The sequence below is a fragment of the Phacochoerus africanus genome, chromosome X, assembly GCF_016906955.1.
Source record: "Phacochoerus africanus isolate WHEZ1 chromosome X, ROS_Pafr_v1, whole genome shotgun sequence".
In the NCBI taxonomy this organism is placed as follows: Eukaryota; Metazoa; Chordata; class Mammalia; order Artiodactyla; family Suidae; genus Phacochoerus; species Phacochoerus africanus.
In genome coordinates, this window is record NC_062560.1 from 28,280,017 (window position 1) to 28,296,360 (window position 16,344).

The window sequence follows — 16,344 nt, forward strand, 5'->3', positions numbered from 1 at the left end:
TAAAACTTAAAAGTCAAATTGTTTTGAAATAATTTAACTATGGTCCAGAAAAAAAAAATCTGAAGAATATTTACTTTCTTCTGTCTCACAAGAAGGTAAAATCTCAGTGTCTGTATCCAATAAAAAAAATTGTTAGGCATGCAAATAATCAGAAAATGTGACTCATAATGAGGAGAAAAATCAAGCAAAGGAAACAGAAACGGAAATGATATTGATGATAAAATTAGTAGACAAGAACATTAAAATGATTATGATAACTATCTGTATTCCATGTGTTTAAGAAGATAGAGATCATTAGCATGTTAAGGATAGACATAGAATATATTTTAAAACTCTAAAATTGAACATCTAGAGATAAAAAACAATTTTAGATGAAAAATATATTAGATATAATTAACAGCAGAGTAGGTGCTCAGTGCGGAAGAAAAGATCAGTGCTCTTGAAGACATAGAAGTAGAAACTATGCAAACTTAAGCATAAGAGTAAAATGACTAAAAAAAAGTAGAGCATCACTGAGCTATGGACACTACAAGTGGCCAAATATTTGTGTAGGAATGCACAAAGGAGAAGAAAGTGAATAGGACAAATATTTTAAAAAGTAATGGATGAAATTCTTCCAAATTTGATTATAAAAAAGAAAAACTATAAACCATAGATCAAGAATTTTAGTGAACCCCAGGGACAAGAAATATTAAACTACCAATACACATCATAGTCAAATTGTTCAAAATCAGAAATGAAGAAAATAATCTTGAAAGCATCCAGAGATAAAAGTACAGATGAACAAAGATAAAAATGATGGCATTAAAAAAAAAAGGACAAGCCGGAAGATAATACATCGTGTCCTTAAAATACTAAAGGGGAACAAAAGGTCAGCAGTTGTGGTATTGGCATGAGAGAAACAAGCTTACTCTTAGTCTGAGTAAAATGGTCCCAGTTCAAAATAGAAGGAAGGTCTTCTATAATTCCCAACTAAGATGGGCACCAAATTTTGTAATTTTTACCCACCCCCTTCCCTATTAAGTCATTAAAAGAAAAAACTCAAGTTAGCTGGTGCTGATAAATGCCTAGGAAAAAAAAGGAAATTCGTTGTTGTTTTTGGCTTTCTGTATTCTCATGTTCCCTTAGATTTTTGTCCAGTAATTTTGTATTCACCTAACAGCACTTTGATATCTTTAGTTTGTTTTCACTTGAAAGATATTCTGAATAACCTAGCCTCTCCATTTTCTGAAAAAGTAATTAGTAATTTTCATGGTCATTTTCCACCTCGCTATAAACTATTGCAAACATTTTGTTATTTAAATGTCATAATTTAGATATTTACTCATATTGGTAATATCCAGTAACATGAAAGATGAATGAATCATTAAAAGGTACAATATGTAGAAGCAAGCAAAGTGATGTAGTTGCCGCTCTCTATTTTCTGCGGTGTAGAACTACAACTCATTCCTCATGGACCTCACTGACGGTCTGTGGGCAGGACACTGACATGTGAGGAGGGGACATTATTAATCAAAAAATTAAAACTTCATAAAGCTGAATTTAATCTTTATTTTAAATTAAGAATAGACATTAATAGGATTTCTAATATTTTCTGCCAATCATGGATCATATTTTTTGGGGGTTTTTTTTTGGAGTTTACTTTTTTATTATAGTTGATTTACAGTGTTCTATCAATTTCTTCTGTACAGCAAAGTGACCCAGTCATAATTTTTCTCATATTATTTTCTATCATGTTCTGTCACAAGTGATTGGATATAGCTTCTTGTGCTATACAGCAGGACCTCATTGCTTATCCATTCTAAATGTAAGAGTTTGCATCTACCAACCCCAAATTCCCAGTCCATCCCACTCCCCCCCCTCCCTTGGCAATCACAAGTCAGCTCTCCATGTCTTTGAGTCTGTTTCTGTTTTGAAGATAGGTTCATATGTGCCATATTTTAGATTCCTCATAGAGGTAATATCATATGGTATTTGTCTTTCTCTTTCTAACTTACTTAGTATGAGAAACTATTTCCAATGAATCATATTGTTGAAGCAGAATCGTATGAGTGTGTGATTTTGAAGAAAAAGCGGTCAAATAGTGGCAACTTCTTATAGTTTGGCTTAATTCATCCCATTTCAGAAACCATTGATACAGCCAAAAGAGCACAGTATTGGGAGACAGAACTTTGATTCCACCATTTTAGCTATCCTTGGAGCTTTTGAGACATTACTTTGCATCTCTGAACCTCTGGAATACTGAGAGATTTAAACCACATGACTTTTCTAAAACCATTACCAAATTCTGGCGCAACAGGAAATCATTTTAGCACAGTAGTTAAGATGGTGGTCCAGGCATCGTTCAATTGTGGGATAAAACTGATTCTATCATCTATTACCTGAGTCACCTTGTTAAAATTCCGTAAACTTTCTGTGCCTCAGTTCCCTCATCCACAAAATAGGGATAAAAATAATATACATACCACAGTGTTGCAATAAAGATTAAATGCTTATGTTTATAAAAATACTTAGAAAAGTACCTGGTCCATAGTAAGCAAGTAGTTATTCACATTTTATTAGTAGGATATCATTAAAAATTAGCAGCTTGCCTGCACCCTCTTCAAGTGGACACAATCAAAAAAAATGCAAACAGAAGCAAAACTAATGCTCTGGAGAATCATTGCTTATCTAAAAACCAATAACATTATTGAAAAGAACAGACATCTGGAATTCCAGTCATGATGGACAAAACGTTTATGCTTATAAGAAGGCAAAAGACTATAAATGTAATACATATTTGTTAATGTAGGAAATGGCCATGCAGAAGGGTAGAAACTACCCTAAATATTTCCACTTGCATCAGGTGGAAAGTAGAGCAGCAGCTGCTTTAGTTGCTTGCAGTTTTTCAGTAATACACTTCACTTTGCCAATGTCAAAATTTGGTGCATTGAATTGTTGAAATCTTCTATTCTTTCTCCACATGGCTTCTGCTCCAAGGAAAATGTGACATAAGGGGCTCACAGCCAGAGTTACTATCAAAAGCTAGGCAAGCAGAGAAATATTCATGCTCCTATAGGATGCTGCAATCATGGCATACAATAGCAACTTTAGGCCAAATGTTGAATCCTGCAAGGATCAGTTTGAAATGTTTGCCCCAACTTTGTCTTATGCCACACATATTTTGCAGTTTTATAGGCTTTTTAACAGAGGTTCCCAAATTTTCTTGGCTCATGGTGCTCTTAGTTTCTCAGTAATTTTTTTTCATGGCTTCCTAGGCCAAAAAAAAAAAAAAAAAGGTGCCTAATAGTTCTGTTTGCTAAGCAGTTACCTCCAAAGAACTTAATAAGTATTTATATCCTCACAACTTAGTAGCTGTTTGGAATAATATTTATATTTATACTTCATAATACTTATAAATTGAAAAAAATTTAAATAATCAATTATTTACCAATGGGATGTATATGTCTGTTGGTCACTGTACAACTTCTCAGACTTTATAATCCAGACACTGACACCTTCATTTCCTGTTCCACATTGATTTTTTTGCACAGCACTTGCTTTTTATCACAACTATCAGAATGCTAGCTTTGCAAATATATGACATCATCAAAATGAACATAATCTACCTGCTAGCCTCCAAGTATCACTGAGTTTACCTCGAAAATGTAAAGATATCCTTTGGAGCTCCTGTAAGTTTGCTCTGCCACCCTGTGACACTTTGGCACACAATTTGGGAACTGTGGCTCTGTGCCATCTCCTATATATTTGAAGTTATATCAAATAGGTACCCATTATGGGCAGATTGCTATATGGAGCTCAATATCACTTTCTACCTTTCAGGGTGTTTTTATTGAGAAAGAAGCTGGATGATGGTATTTGACTAAGTAAATGTAAGGAGTTACATCATCATAAAATATTTCTTCAGACTTTATTGAAAATAAAGGGTGGTGAGGAAAGCAAACAATATATTCCTTTAACAGTTTAGTTTACTTGACTAAATAGTTTATATGTAAGAGATGTGATTATGTCATTTTCTCAGTGAACTTTATTAATAACTCCCCTCTATCTCTCAAGTATAGCCCTTCACAATTTGGGTACCCTTTCTTTTTTTTTCCTGCTCATTCCCTGTCTCTTTTTGATATTACATCTCTTCCTCTACTTCCCAGCTCCCCACACTCAAGTTTAATCCTCTCATCATCTCCCTAATAAGCTCTATGATCCCCAACTTCATGTCTTTACCCATTGGCATTTTCTATCTGGTGAAATAAATTTCTCCTTGCTATTCATTTAACAAACCTTCATTCATCCTTCTCACCCAGCTCAAATATTTTTTTTTTTTTAGTGAAAATTTCTCTTCCCTTACCCTGACAACTCTTTCCCTTTCAGGAAAAATTAATCACTCACTCCCGTTTCATCTTATAGTACTCAATATATATGCCCGTGTTTCTATCAGTGTTCCGTAAGAGAAGAACCTGTAGGGAGGGGCAAGAGAAGAGAGAGAGCACGTGGCGGGTGGGGGAAGAAGCGATAGATAGATAGATAGATAGATAGATAGATAGATAGATAGATAGATAGATAGATAGATAGATAGGCAGGCAGGCAGGCAGACAGACAGACAGACAGACAAGGGATTTCATAAATGGATTTTACTTTACGTGATTATTGGAACAGTCTTTGTGAGGCAGTTACTTTTGTGTCTGAAGCTTGAAGTCTGCAGAGAAGTCAGTCAAAAGAGAAAATTTAAGGAAGCAAGGACAAAGTGGAATCTGTGAAACTGATCTTGAAATAATGATAATGAGAACTTACTAGAACCTAGGTTGATTTCTCACTGTCTCAAGCTTCCAACTTTGACATTGGGTGGTGTCCTGCAAGAGAAGCTGGTGCTTATCATCAAGCCGCTCAACATTCCTCTAGCTTGGGATTTGGAGTAGTTGAAGAAGAAGCTGTAAGAACTCTGGCCCCAGCTAGTGCCCCATACCAATCCTGGGAACTCACAGAGAAGCTTAAGTGAGCTGCAGCAGAGCCTCTTGCCCTACACTGACCTTTAAAGTATAAAATGGAGATGGCAGGAGTTCCCGTCGTGGCGAAGTGGTTAACGAATCCGACTAGGAACCATGAGGTTGCGGGTTCAGTCCCTGCCCTTGCTCAGTGGGTTAACGATCGGGCGTTGCCGTGAGCTGTGGTGTAGGTTGCAGACGCGGCTGGGATCCCGCGTTGCTGTGGCTCTGGCGTAGACCGGTGGCTACAGCTCCGATTAGACCCCTAGCCTGGGAACCTCCATATGCCGCGGGAGCAGCCCAAGAAATAGCAACAACAACAACAAAAGACAAAAAGACAAAAAAATAAATAAATAAAAAAATAAATAAAATGGAGATGGCAGCTGTTTTAATTCTGCCTTCTAAATCTCATATAATATTTATCTTTTTTTTCTTTTGCCTAGGTTATTTTATTTGAGCAACATATCAACTCTCTAGAGGGCATGTACTATTTTTTTAATTTGAAGTATAGTTGATATACAATGTGTTAGTTTCAGAAATATATATATATGTTATGTACTCTTTCAGATTATTTTCCTTCATAGGTTATAGATACTGAATATAGTTCCCTGTGCTGTATACCAAGTGCTTGTTGTTTATCTATTTTATATATAGTAGTGTATATCTGTTAATCCCAAACTCCTAATTTATCCCTCCCCCTTTCTTCTTTGGTAACTGTAGGTTTGTTTTCTGTGTCTGTGAGTCTATTTCTGTTTTATAAGTTCATTTGTGACTTTTTTCTTTAGATTCCAAATGTAAGTGATATCATATGTTTGTCTCTGTGTCTGACCTCACCTAATATGATAGTGTCTAGATCCATCCATATTGCTGCAAATGGCATTCTTTATTTCATTATCTTTAATGGCTGAATAATATTCCATTGTGTATATATGCCACAATCTCTTTACCCTGTCCTCTGTCAATGTACCTGTAGGTTACTTCCATGTCTTGGCTATTGTAAATATTGCTGCTATGAATATTGGGTAACATGTATCTTTTCGAATTAGAGTTTTTGTCTTTTCCAGATATATACCCAGCAGGGGATTGCTAGATCATATGGTAGCTCTATTTTTAGTTTTTAAAGGAACCTTCATACTCTTCTCCAAATTGGCTACAGCAACTTATATTTCCATCATCAGTGTAGGAGGGTTTTTTACTCTCCACATTCTCTCTACCATTTATTATTTGTAGATTTTTTTGATGGTGGTCATTCTAGCCAGTGTGAGGTTTATCTCATTGTAGTTTCGATTTGCATTTCTCTAATAATTAGTGATAATGAGTATCATTTTCATGTGCCTGTTGCCCATCCTTATGTATTCTTTGGGGAAATGTCTATTTAGGTCTTCTGCCCATTATTCGATTGGGTCGTTTGTTGTTTTGCTATTGAGCCATATGAGCTCTTTGTATATTTTAGAAATTAATCTCTTCTCATTTGCTTCACTGCAAATGTCTTCTTCCATTCTGTCAATTGCCTTTTCGTTTTTATTTATTACTTCCCACAGTATATATTTTTTAATCCACTCTAGTCTGAACCTATACAGAGAAGTGAGTTCTGAGAAACATAGGTTTAGCTTTTCTAGTTTGACACGATGCAGATACACCACAGGCATTATGTACACTTGTGTCTCTGTGACTAATTGTTTAGGTGCCTGTCTCTCTCCCTAAAATGTGGGGGTTTTGAGGGCAGGGACCACATCTTACCTCATAATGTATCTCTAGTACTTCATACAAAACCTGACATATAATAGGGGCTCACAGATTCTTGCTGCATGATGTATAAATGAAAGAACAAATGAATGAATAGGAAAAGATGAACACAATCAGACAGTACACTCTTAATTATTAAATATTTGGTCATATAACAAGGTAATAAGCACAAAGAATCTCTTGTTTCCAAAAGCAAAGTTAGCATACCTTATATATAGCCTAATCCCTTTAGGATGAGGTGAATGTATTTAAGCCTTTCGAAATTTTATCATGTTTATAGAACTTAAATATGTACAGATTGTGTTAATGAGGTTCATTTGATGACTTATTGTTTAGTTAAATATAAGTCACTGCTTTTATGAACATATGTGACAACAAAAATAGTCTTTAAAACAAGCCTCAAGCAAATTATAAAAATAAGAATAAATGTTGACTTCCAAGTTAAATACCAATTTTTTAATTTAGTTTCTTTTCATTTATATACCTCAAAATCCACTAGCACAGAACTAGCTGAAGATAAATATTGCCAACCTATCTCTGTTTGCAGTTCTATTTATCACGACTTCTCCTGGCATCAATTCAATCCCAAGTCCTATTTTTCAGAGCATTTTGGCTTGGTTTAAGCTCCAAAGCCATACTACCATGATCATGCCTTTATTTCCATAGTCTTCCAAGGCATCATCATCTGTAACCTATATGCATCTGTAATTACATCATTAATAGGCTAGAGCAGCACAGAGCCCCAACTCCATATAGAACTGCATCTTTCCTAGAGAGGCTTTAAGAATAAGCATACACAAGAGACGGATTAAGATGGTGGAATAGAAGGACTGGAGCTCAACTTCTCTCCTAAAAACAATAAAATTCACAACTAAAGACTGAGCACTCTTCACCCAAATGGACCGGAAACCTTAAAAAAGATATCCTACTCCAGAAGAAAAAGAGGAGGACACATCCAGAGGTAGGAGGGGCGATTTCACCATATAAACAACCCCACACCTCCTTGGTGGGAAGTTCTACAGACTGGAAACTAACTGGATCACAGAGACACACCTACAGCAGTGAGAGTTCTGAGCCCCACATCAAACTCTCAGGTGTGGGGATCTGGCATGGGGAGAAAGAGCCCCAGAGCATCTAGCATTGAAGGCCAGTGGGACTCGTGTGCAGGAGCTCCATGGGACTGGGGGAAACAGAGACCCCATTCTTAAAACGCACACACAGACTTTGATGTGCTCTTAGTCCCAGGGCAAAGCAAAGTCTCCATGGGAATCTGGGTCAAACCTGACCACAGTTCTTGGAGGACATCCTGGGAAAATGGGTGAATGTGGCTTGTTGTGAGGGAAGGACATTGAAAGCAAAGCTCTTGGGAATATTCAGCGGCCATGCCTTTCTCTGGAGGTGGCCATTTTGGAAAAATCTGGACCCACCTGTCAGTCAGCTGCTGAGAAGCCCCAGGGCAAACAACAACCCAGGTGGGATCACAGCACTGCTCCTCAGTAAAGAGACTGCCTAAAGAGCCCTCAGGCACACAGCTGCCTCTAATCCCATCCAGAGACTAAGCCCCACCCACCAGAGGGATTAGAATCGGCTCCACCTGCCAGTGGGCAGGCATCAGCCCCTCCCATCAGGAAGCCTACAACAAGCCCCCCACACCAACTTCAGCCACAGGGGGGAGACACCAGAAGTAAGAGAGGCTACAACTCTATTATCTGGAAAAAGGACACCACACCAAAAACCTACAAAAATGAAAAGACAGAAAAGTATAACTTAGATGAGGGAGAAAGGACAAACCCCAGAAAATCAGCTAAGCAAGGAGGAGATTCTCAGCCTCCAGGAAAAAGACTTTAGATTGTTGATGCTGAAGATGATGTAAGACATTGGAAATAAATTGGAGGCAAAGATGGATAACTTACAGAAGACACTGACCAAAGAGATACAAGATAAAAAACTTAAACAAGAAGAGATGGAAATTACAATAACTGAAATAAAAAATTCACTAGAAGCAGCCAACAGCAGAATACAGGAGGCAGAAGAACGAATAAGTGAGGTGGAGGACAGATTAGTGGAAATTACAGATGCGGAACAGAAATGAGAAAAAACATTGAAAACAAATGAAGAGAGTCTCAGAGAACTCTGGGACAACGTTTAACACATCAACATCCGTATTATATGGCTGCCAGAAGAAGAGAGAGAGAAGGGGACAGAAAAAATATTCCAAGAGATAATAACCGAAAACTTCCGTAACATGGGAAAGGAACCACTCACTCAAATCCAGGAAGCACAACGAGTACCATATAAAATAAACCCAAGGAGGAACACCCCAAGACACATATTAATCAAACTGACCAAAATTAAAAACAAAGAGAAAAGCTTGAAAGTAGCAAGGGAAAAGAAACAAGTAACATACAAGGGAACCCCAATAGTTTATCAGCAGATTTTTCAGCAGAAACTCTGCAGGCCAGAAGGGAGTGGCGTGGTATACTTAACATGATGAAAGGAAAAAACCTCCAACCAAGATTACTCTAACCAGTAAGGCTCTCCTTCAGATTTGAAGGAGAAATCAAAACCTTCACAGATAAGCAAAAGCTGAGAGAATTCAGCAACACTCAACCAGCCTTAAAACAAATACTAATGGAACTTCTATAGGCAGAAAAGAACAAGAGAAGAAGGAAAGAAAAAAGAGCAACAAAAACAAATCCAAAGCAATGAATAAAATGGCAATAAGAACATACATATCAATAATTACCTTAAATGTTAATGGACTAAACGCCCCAACCAAAAGACATAGACTGGCTGAATGGATACAAAAACAAGACCCATATATGTGCTGTCTTCAAGAGACCCACTCCACTTCTAGGGACACATACAAATTGAAAGTGAGAGGATGGAAGAAAATACTTTATGCAAACGGGGATCAAAAGAAAGATGGAGTAGCAATACTCATATCAGACAAAATAGACTTTAAAATGAAGAATATTTTCAGGGACAAAGAAGGACATTACATAACAATCAAAGGATCAATCCATGAAGATGATATAACAATGTTAAATATCTACACACCCAACACAGGTTTACCACAATATTATCAACATGACTATACTACTTAAGGCAATCTCCACATTCAATGCAATCCCTATCAAATTATCAAGGACATTTTCCACAGAACTCAAACAAAATATTTCGAAGTTTGTTTGGAAGCACAAAAGACCCAGAATAGCCAAAGACATCCTGAAATAGAAAAATGCAGCTGGAGGAATCAGGCTCCTGGACTTCAGACTATACTACAAAGTAACAATCATCAAAACCATATGGTACTGGCACAAAGACAGACATATAGATCAGTGGAACAGGGGGGAAAGCCCAGAATTAAACCCATGCACCTACAGCCAACTCATCTATGACAATGGAGGCAAGGATATACAATGGAGAAAGGACAGCCTGTTCAATAAGTGGTGCTGGGAAAACTGGACAGCCACATGGAAAAGAAGGAAGTTAGAACACTCCCTAACACCATACACAAAAATAAACTCCAAATGGATTAAAGACCTAGATATAAGACCAGACACTATAAAACTCTTAGAGGAAAACACAGGCCAAACCCTCTCTGACATAAATGACAGCAACATCTTCTCAGATCCTCCTCTTAGAGTAATAACTGTGAAAACAAAAATAAACAAATGGGACCTAATCAAGCTTAGAAGTTTCTGCACAGCAAAGGAAACCCTAAACAAAATGAAAAGCAACCCACAGAATGGGAGAACATATTTGCAAATGAATCGACTGACAAGGGATCAATCTCCAAAATTTATAAACACCTCCTACCGCTCAATACCAAAAGTCAAACAACCCCATCCAAAAATGGGCAGAAGATCTAAACAGGCAATTCTCCAAAGAAGACATACAGATGGCCAAAACACACATGAAAAGATGTTCAGCATCACTCATGATTAGAGAAACGCAAATCAAAACCACACTGAGGTACCACCTTACACCAGCCAGAATGGCCATCAGCAAAACGTCTACAAACAATAAGTGCTGGAGAGGGGGTGGAGATAAAGGAACCCTAGTACACCATTGGTGGGATTGTAAATTGGTGCAACCACTGTGGAAAGCAGTATGGAGATGCCTCAGAAAACTCAAAATAGAACTACCATTTGATCCAGCAATCCCATTCCTGGGCATGTATCCAGAGAAAACCACGACTCGCAAAGACACATGGACTCCGATGTTCATTGCAGCACTATTTGCAATAGCCAAGACATGGAAACAACCTAAATGTCCATTGACAGAAGAGTGGATCCAGAAGAGGTGGTACATATACACAATGGAATATTAGTCAGCCATTAAAAGGAACGAAATACTGGCATTTTTAGCAACATGGATGGACGTAGAAACGATCATGCTGAGTGAAGTCAGCCATACAATGAGACACCAATGTCAAATGCTTTCACCGACATGTGGAATCTGGAAAAAGGACAGACTGAACTTGTTTGCAGAACAGATGCTGACTCACAGATATTGAAAAGCTTATGGTCTCTGGAGGTGAGACCGTTTGGGGGGTGGGGGGATGTGCTTGGGCTGTGGTATGAAAATCCTGTGAAATCAGATTGTTATGATCATTATACAACTACAGATGTGATAAATTCGTTTGAGTAGTAAAAAAAATGAAAAAAAGAAAAAGGAAAGAAAAAAAAAGAATAAGCATACACATTAAACTTACTCTGATCTTTATCGAAGCAAAATTAGAACTTTGCCTCACTGCCATTATCGGTAAGATGCACATAATGTCTCACTAATAGTGCCCAGAATATAAGTAATCTTTACCTTTTGCTATTTACTCTTGACTCATTACTAAATAGTAAAAATTTAAAACAATAATAAAACACTTGATCCTTGACTTTTGTTGATATCTAAAGTATGTGGAAGCTTTTATAGATGTGACAAATATAGGAAAAAATTCTATTTTACTAAGAACAGATTCACTATAACCTTGGTAACCATGGAGTAATTTTCTATTTCTCGAAAAGCCTGTTGTATTTTTAATTTAATTAATCAGTTATTCTAACCCCTGGTCAACTTCTCAAAATTCTTAGCCAGTGAACTTCCTTTCTAAAAAAAAGTTTGTCTCTGCATCTTCCAGTAACAAGAGGGAACTAAAATTTAATGAATGACAAACATCTCTGTGTTATACATATGTTATGAGGCAGTCATTCTTATTCTCATTTACAAGTGAAAACATTTATGATAAAAGTGGTAAAAATCTTCTGAAAACCAAACAGCTAATAAATCTCAATGTCAAGGTTTTAAATTAAGATTTTAACAAGCTAAATAGGGCAAAGCTTTTACTCCCTCCATTATGTCATAATGCTTCCCTACCTACCATTACTATACAGTAATTTCAGGATTTAGGGTAAGTTTTAAGAAAGCATGGCATTTCCTTTCCTGGTGTTTTGTGTTATCCTTAGGCACAGTCATTATTCATTAATTATTTGATTTGACAAATATTTATTGAGTACCTTATATAAACCAGTCACTTCTCAAGATGTTAGAAAACACAATGATGAACAAAACAAAATCCCTATTCTTACTGAGTTTCCACTCTAGTGAGGAAGACAGATATAACCACAGAAATAAAAAATAGAATACATATAGTGTCAAACATCTAAAGAAAAAATCACAGGATTATAGGATGAAAGCTGATAGAGGTTAGGGGACAAATTGGCCTTTATAAATAAGGGATCATTGAATGTCTATAAATATCAACACAAGTCTAACAAATCAAGCATCTCCAGTTATATAGAACAAAGACGAAAAGGATATTGCAAATAATAATCTCATCTATGCTAAATTGCTTTAAAAAGATGGACTAATTACTGTTACTATGAAGTAATTGAGAAGGCTAGAAAAGAGTGAAACTTCAGAGTAATAATAATGAAAAGTCTTTCAAGACTTGCATTGACCTGTCAGTATTTTGCTTCTAGTATTATATTAGGTCACATTGAAGTATAGGAACTCTGGCCTTCCAAGTTCAGAGATCCTCCCTCTAGCTTTCCAACTCTTCTTTCCCTATTCTGAAATACAACTCTTCTTTCTCTGTTTCTGTCCTGAAATACAATTCCCTTTTAAAAATTTAGGGACATCTTCTTTCTACTACTGTTACGAATGACGGACTCCTAAAAGTCAGACACATTTTTATTTTCCTTTTTTTTCCCCATAACATTTAAAATATTAATACACAGAACCACATATGAATTAAACATTATTTTCATCATGAGTGGGTTTAAAAGGGATCAATGAGAAAAAGAAAACCATAACCTTGACACTAGAGGAAATGAGATTGAAGACAGCTCTTAATGTTGTTTATCAAGAAGGCAATATAGCAAAGTGATCAAAACTCGAGTCCTAAAGTCAAATTACCTGTGTTCATATCCCAGGTCTTCTGGTGACTTTCTATATGATTTGAACAAATTATTCAACCTTCTGGAGTCCTCATATGTGAATGGGTATCAGGATTATATTTGTTAATCTAATGACTAAAATAAAAATGTAACATTCTTAGTGTAGCACCATAACACACTCCAGATAGATGTTAGTATTATTTTCACCATTGATAAATAGATAGGTTTCAGGATAAAAGGTATCTTTCTCATCTCATTTGGGAAATCCTTTTATTCATTTCAAAATCAATATTTAACATCACCTTTCCTGTCAAGCCTTCTATGATTTCCCAGGAAGTCTGAGATGCCCTTTTCTTGTGTTCCCATTGTATTCTCTTCCTAATTCTATGTTAGAATTGTAAAGGGATACAGGCAACCTTTTTTCCAGTGGCTACAAAATCAGTTGTATGAAGTGAAGTTTCCTAAATGCAAACCCTAAGGTAAATATTTAGGTGCAACTGATTTATTTAGGAGGTAGTCCGAAGAGGAAACTGGAAAAGGGAATGGGGAGACCAAAACAGACAAAGCCAAACAAAGGTGTGATTTCAGGTGAAGTCCCACTCTGAGTCTGATCCCCCAGCAAGCTCTGGAGCTTTGCATTATGACTCAGAGTTGGACATCCTAAAAGGCGAAAAATCTGGGCTTTCATGCTACCCTATCAGTCATTAGTTGGCTTAAGGTGTGAAATGGGGCATAAACTCAAAAGTATTTTCACCTCTCTGCAGGCAATGCTTTAAAGAAGGTCTCAGGTGAGAACCATTAAAAGCAAAGCACCCTGGAGATGGACCATAGCGGTACACAAGTCAAGAGTGGAAGGAATCAGGGTGTGGTACCAACAATGTCTGACTCACAGTCCTTTCTTAATGAACTCCCATTGTTGTAATGACTTTATTCCCAGCTGCCCTACACTGCCATATTGTGCCTGGTTCCTAGCCCAGTGCCAAGAGGAATTGGCCTTAGAGGCCCCTTTGTATAGTAAATAGCATTGTAACTTATGGAAGTAACCACTGTGCCCTTGGCCTCAGCCTGAGGACAAAGTTGACTTACCACACAGGAGCCTCTGATGACTGATATCCCTGTTGCTGTTGCTGTGGTCTAGTGTTGCCAAGTGCCACAATCCTTAGGCAGGCGCTTTGCCCCCTCCTCCTGCCGTACTCCAACACCTTTCTAACCTCTCTGCTTCTTTGGTAACCTCTACCTCTTCTAATCTACAATAACTTCCCCAGCATTATCAGTCTGATTTCTTTCCAACCCTACTCACCACAGACCCCTAGATGGCCACTTGCCTCATCTTTGTTTGAAGACTTGCTTCCCAATAACTTCTTAAATCATTCTATCCATTCCACTCTACCAGTTCTACTGGAGGAAGAGAAATTGCCTTTGTCCCTTCCAATTAAAAATTTAAAACTTCTGTCTCCTTTTCTGATGTTCCTGCCACTCCACATGTAGTCGTATCATCAGTATCTCAGAGTACCAGAATCTGTCACCCATGTCTTCTGGTTCACAGTTGAAATCTGTCCTAAATGGAATATTCTTATTATAATTTGTTTTCAGAATTCAACAGTATTATCTTCGTATATAATATATCCATATTTTAAAAAATTTTGTCTATACTATGCAAGATTCAGTGACATTTTCCTGCTATACCACTATTCTTTATTGTAAAATTAGAGACTCTCCCTAATAGTATGTAAGAAAAAAAGAGCTTTTCAATTATGGAAATGGGTTGTATAATTTTAAAATGCCAAAAGGAGAAATCTTACATGATATTTTGGCTTGAATTCAGACTCCCTAGTAAGAAATGGGTTTCCATAGATAGATGGGTAGATTAAATAGATGGATGATGGATGGATGGATAGATAGTTGATTTATACCATATTATGACAATTTCTTTATATTTTTTGGTCATTTGTTCTTTAATATTTTTTTTTGTCTTTTTGCTATTTCTTGGGCCGCTCCTGCGGCATATGGAGGTTCCCAGCCTAGGGGTCGAATCGGAGCTGTAGCCGCCAGCCTACGCCAGAGCCACAGCAACACGGGATCCGAGCCACGTCTGCAACCTACACCACAGCTCACGGCAACGCCGGATCTTTAACCCACTGAGCAAGGGCAGGGACCGAACCCGCAACGTCATGGTTCCTAGTCAGATTCGTTAACCACTGCGCCACAATGGGAACTCCTGTTCTTTAATATTTATTGATTTCCTACTATAGTGGTAGGCCCTGGGAATAAAAGATGATTAAAAAACATAACTACACAGCATTATAGTCTAATGGGAAAAAGAGACATGAAAAGAAAGAATTACAATACAATGCTAAAGGTACCATAAAAAAGGCAAGGGCAAGAGGTAGGAACACCAAATATTTTCCAAACTGCCTTTGTCTTGAATTTGCACCATGCTCTGTTCAATCAGTGAGCTAATAATTGATCCTGAATCAGCTCGCCTCACCCAGGCCAAGTTAGATTCTCCCTCTTTGTGAGTCCATTGAAATTCATTACATAATCCTATATTTCTTTACTTGTCTACCTCCCTGACTAGACTCTGAGCATCTTCAACACAAAATTTTGTCTAATTGTCTTTGTAGCCAAAGAATCAATTATAAATTTTTGGCACATAGTTGGTCCTCAATAAATATTTGTAAATTGAATGAATTAATGACTGAACTGAACAAAATATAGAGAGGAAAGAATTTCTTTGAAGTCTATGTATATAAATTTGTATTTAAACTACTAAGAATTTCATATTGTCCAGCTAGAATTCTAAAAATGTAAGTGAGGTTGAGAGGATCACCTAATGTCATGGGATGGCCTCAATTTTGTCTTCTTGTCCTAAGCTCCGCAAATTTGACAGAGTTGTCTCCATCCACCATGTTAATGGTCCATAGGGACAGAAAATAGCTACACCTTTCAGAGCAGTTTGTGAGAGGTACTAAAAAGATGTGAATATTTTCTGTATCAAGAAAATGGGAAAGGATGAGGTCTAAGATGGCAGAGTAGCAGGACATAAGGCTCATCTACTCCCACAAATACATTGAAAATACAACTATATGTGGAACTATTCGATCAGAAAATTTGTGAAAAACTGACAAAAGACCTCAAGATTATGATAGGACAAGAAAAGCATTACAAAACCAGGTAGGACATAAGAAAGAAGAAAGGAGAACATGAGAAAAAGAAGTGAA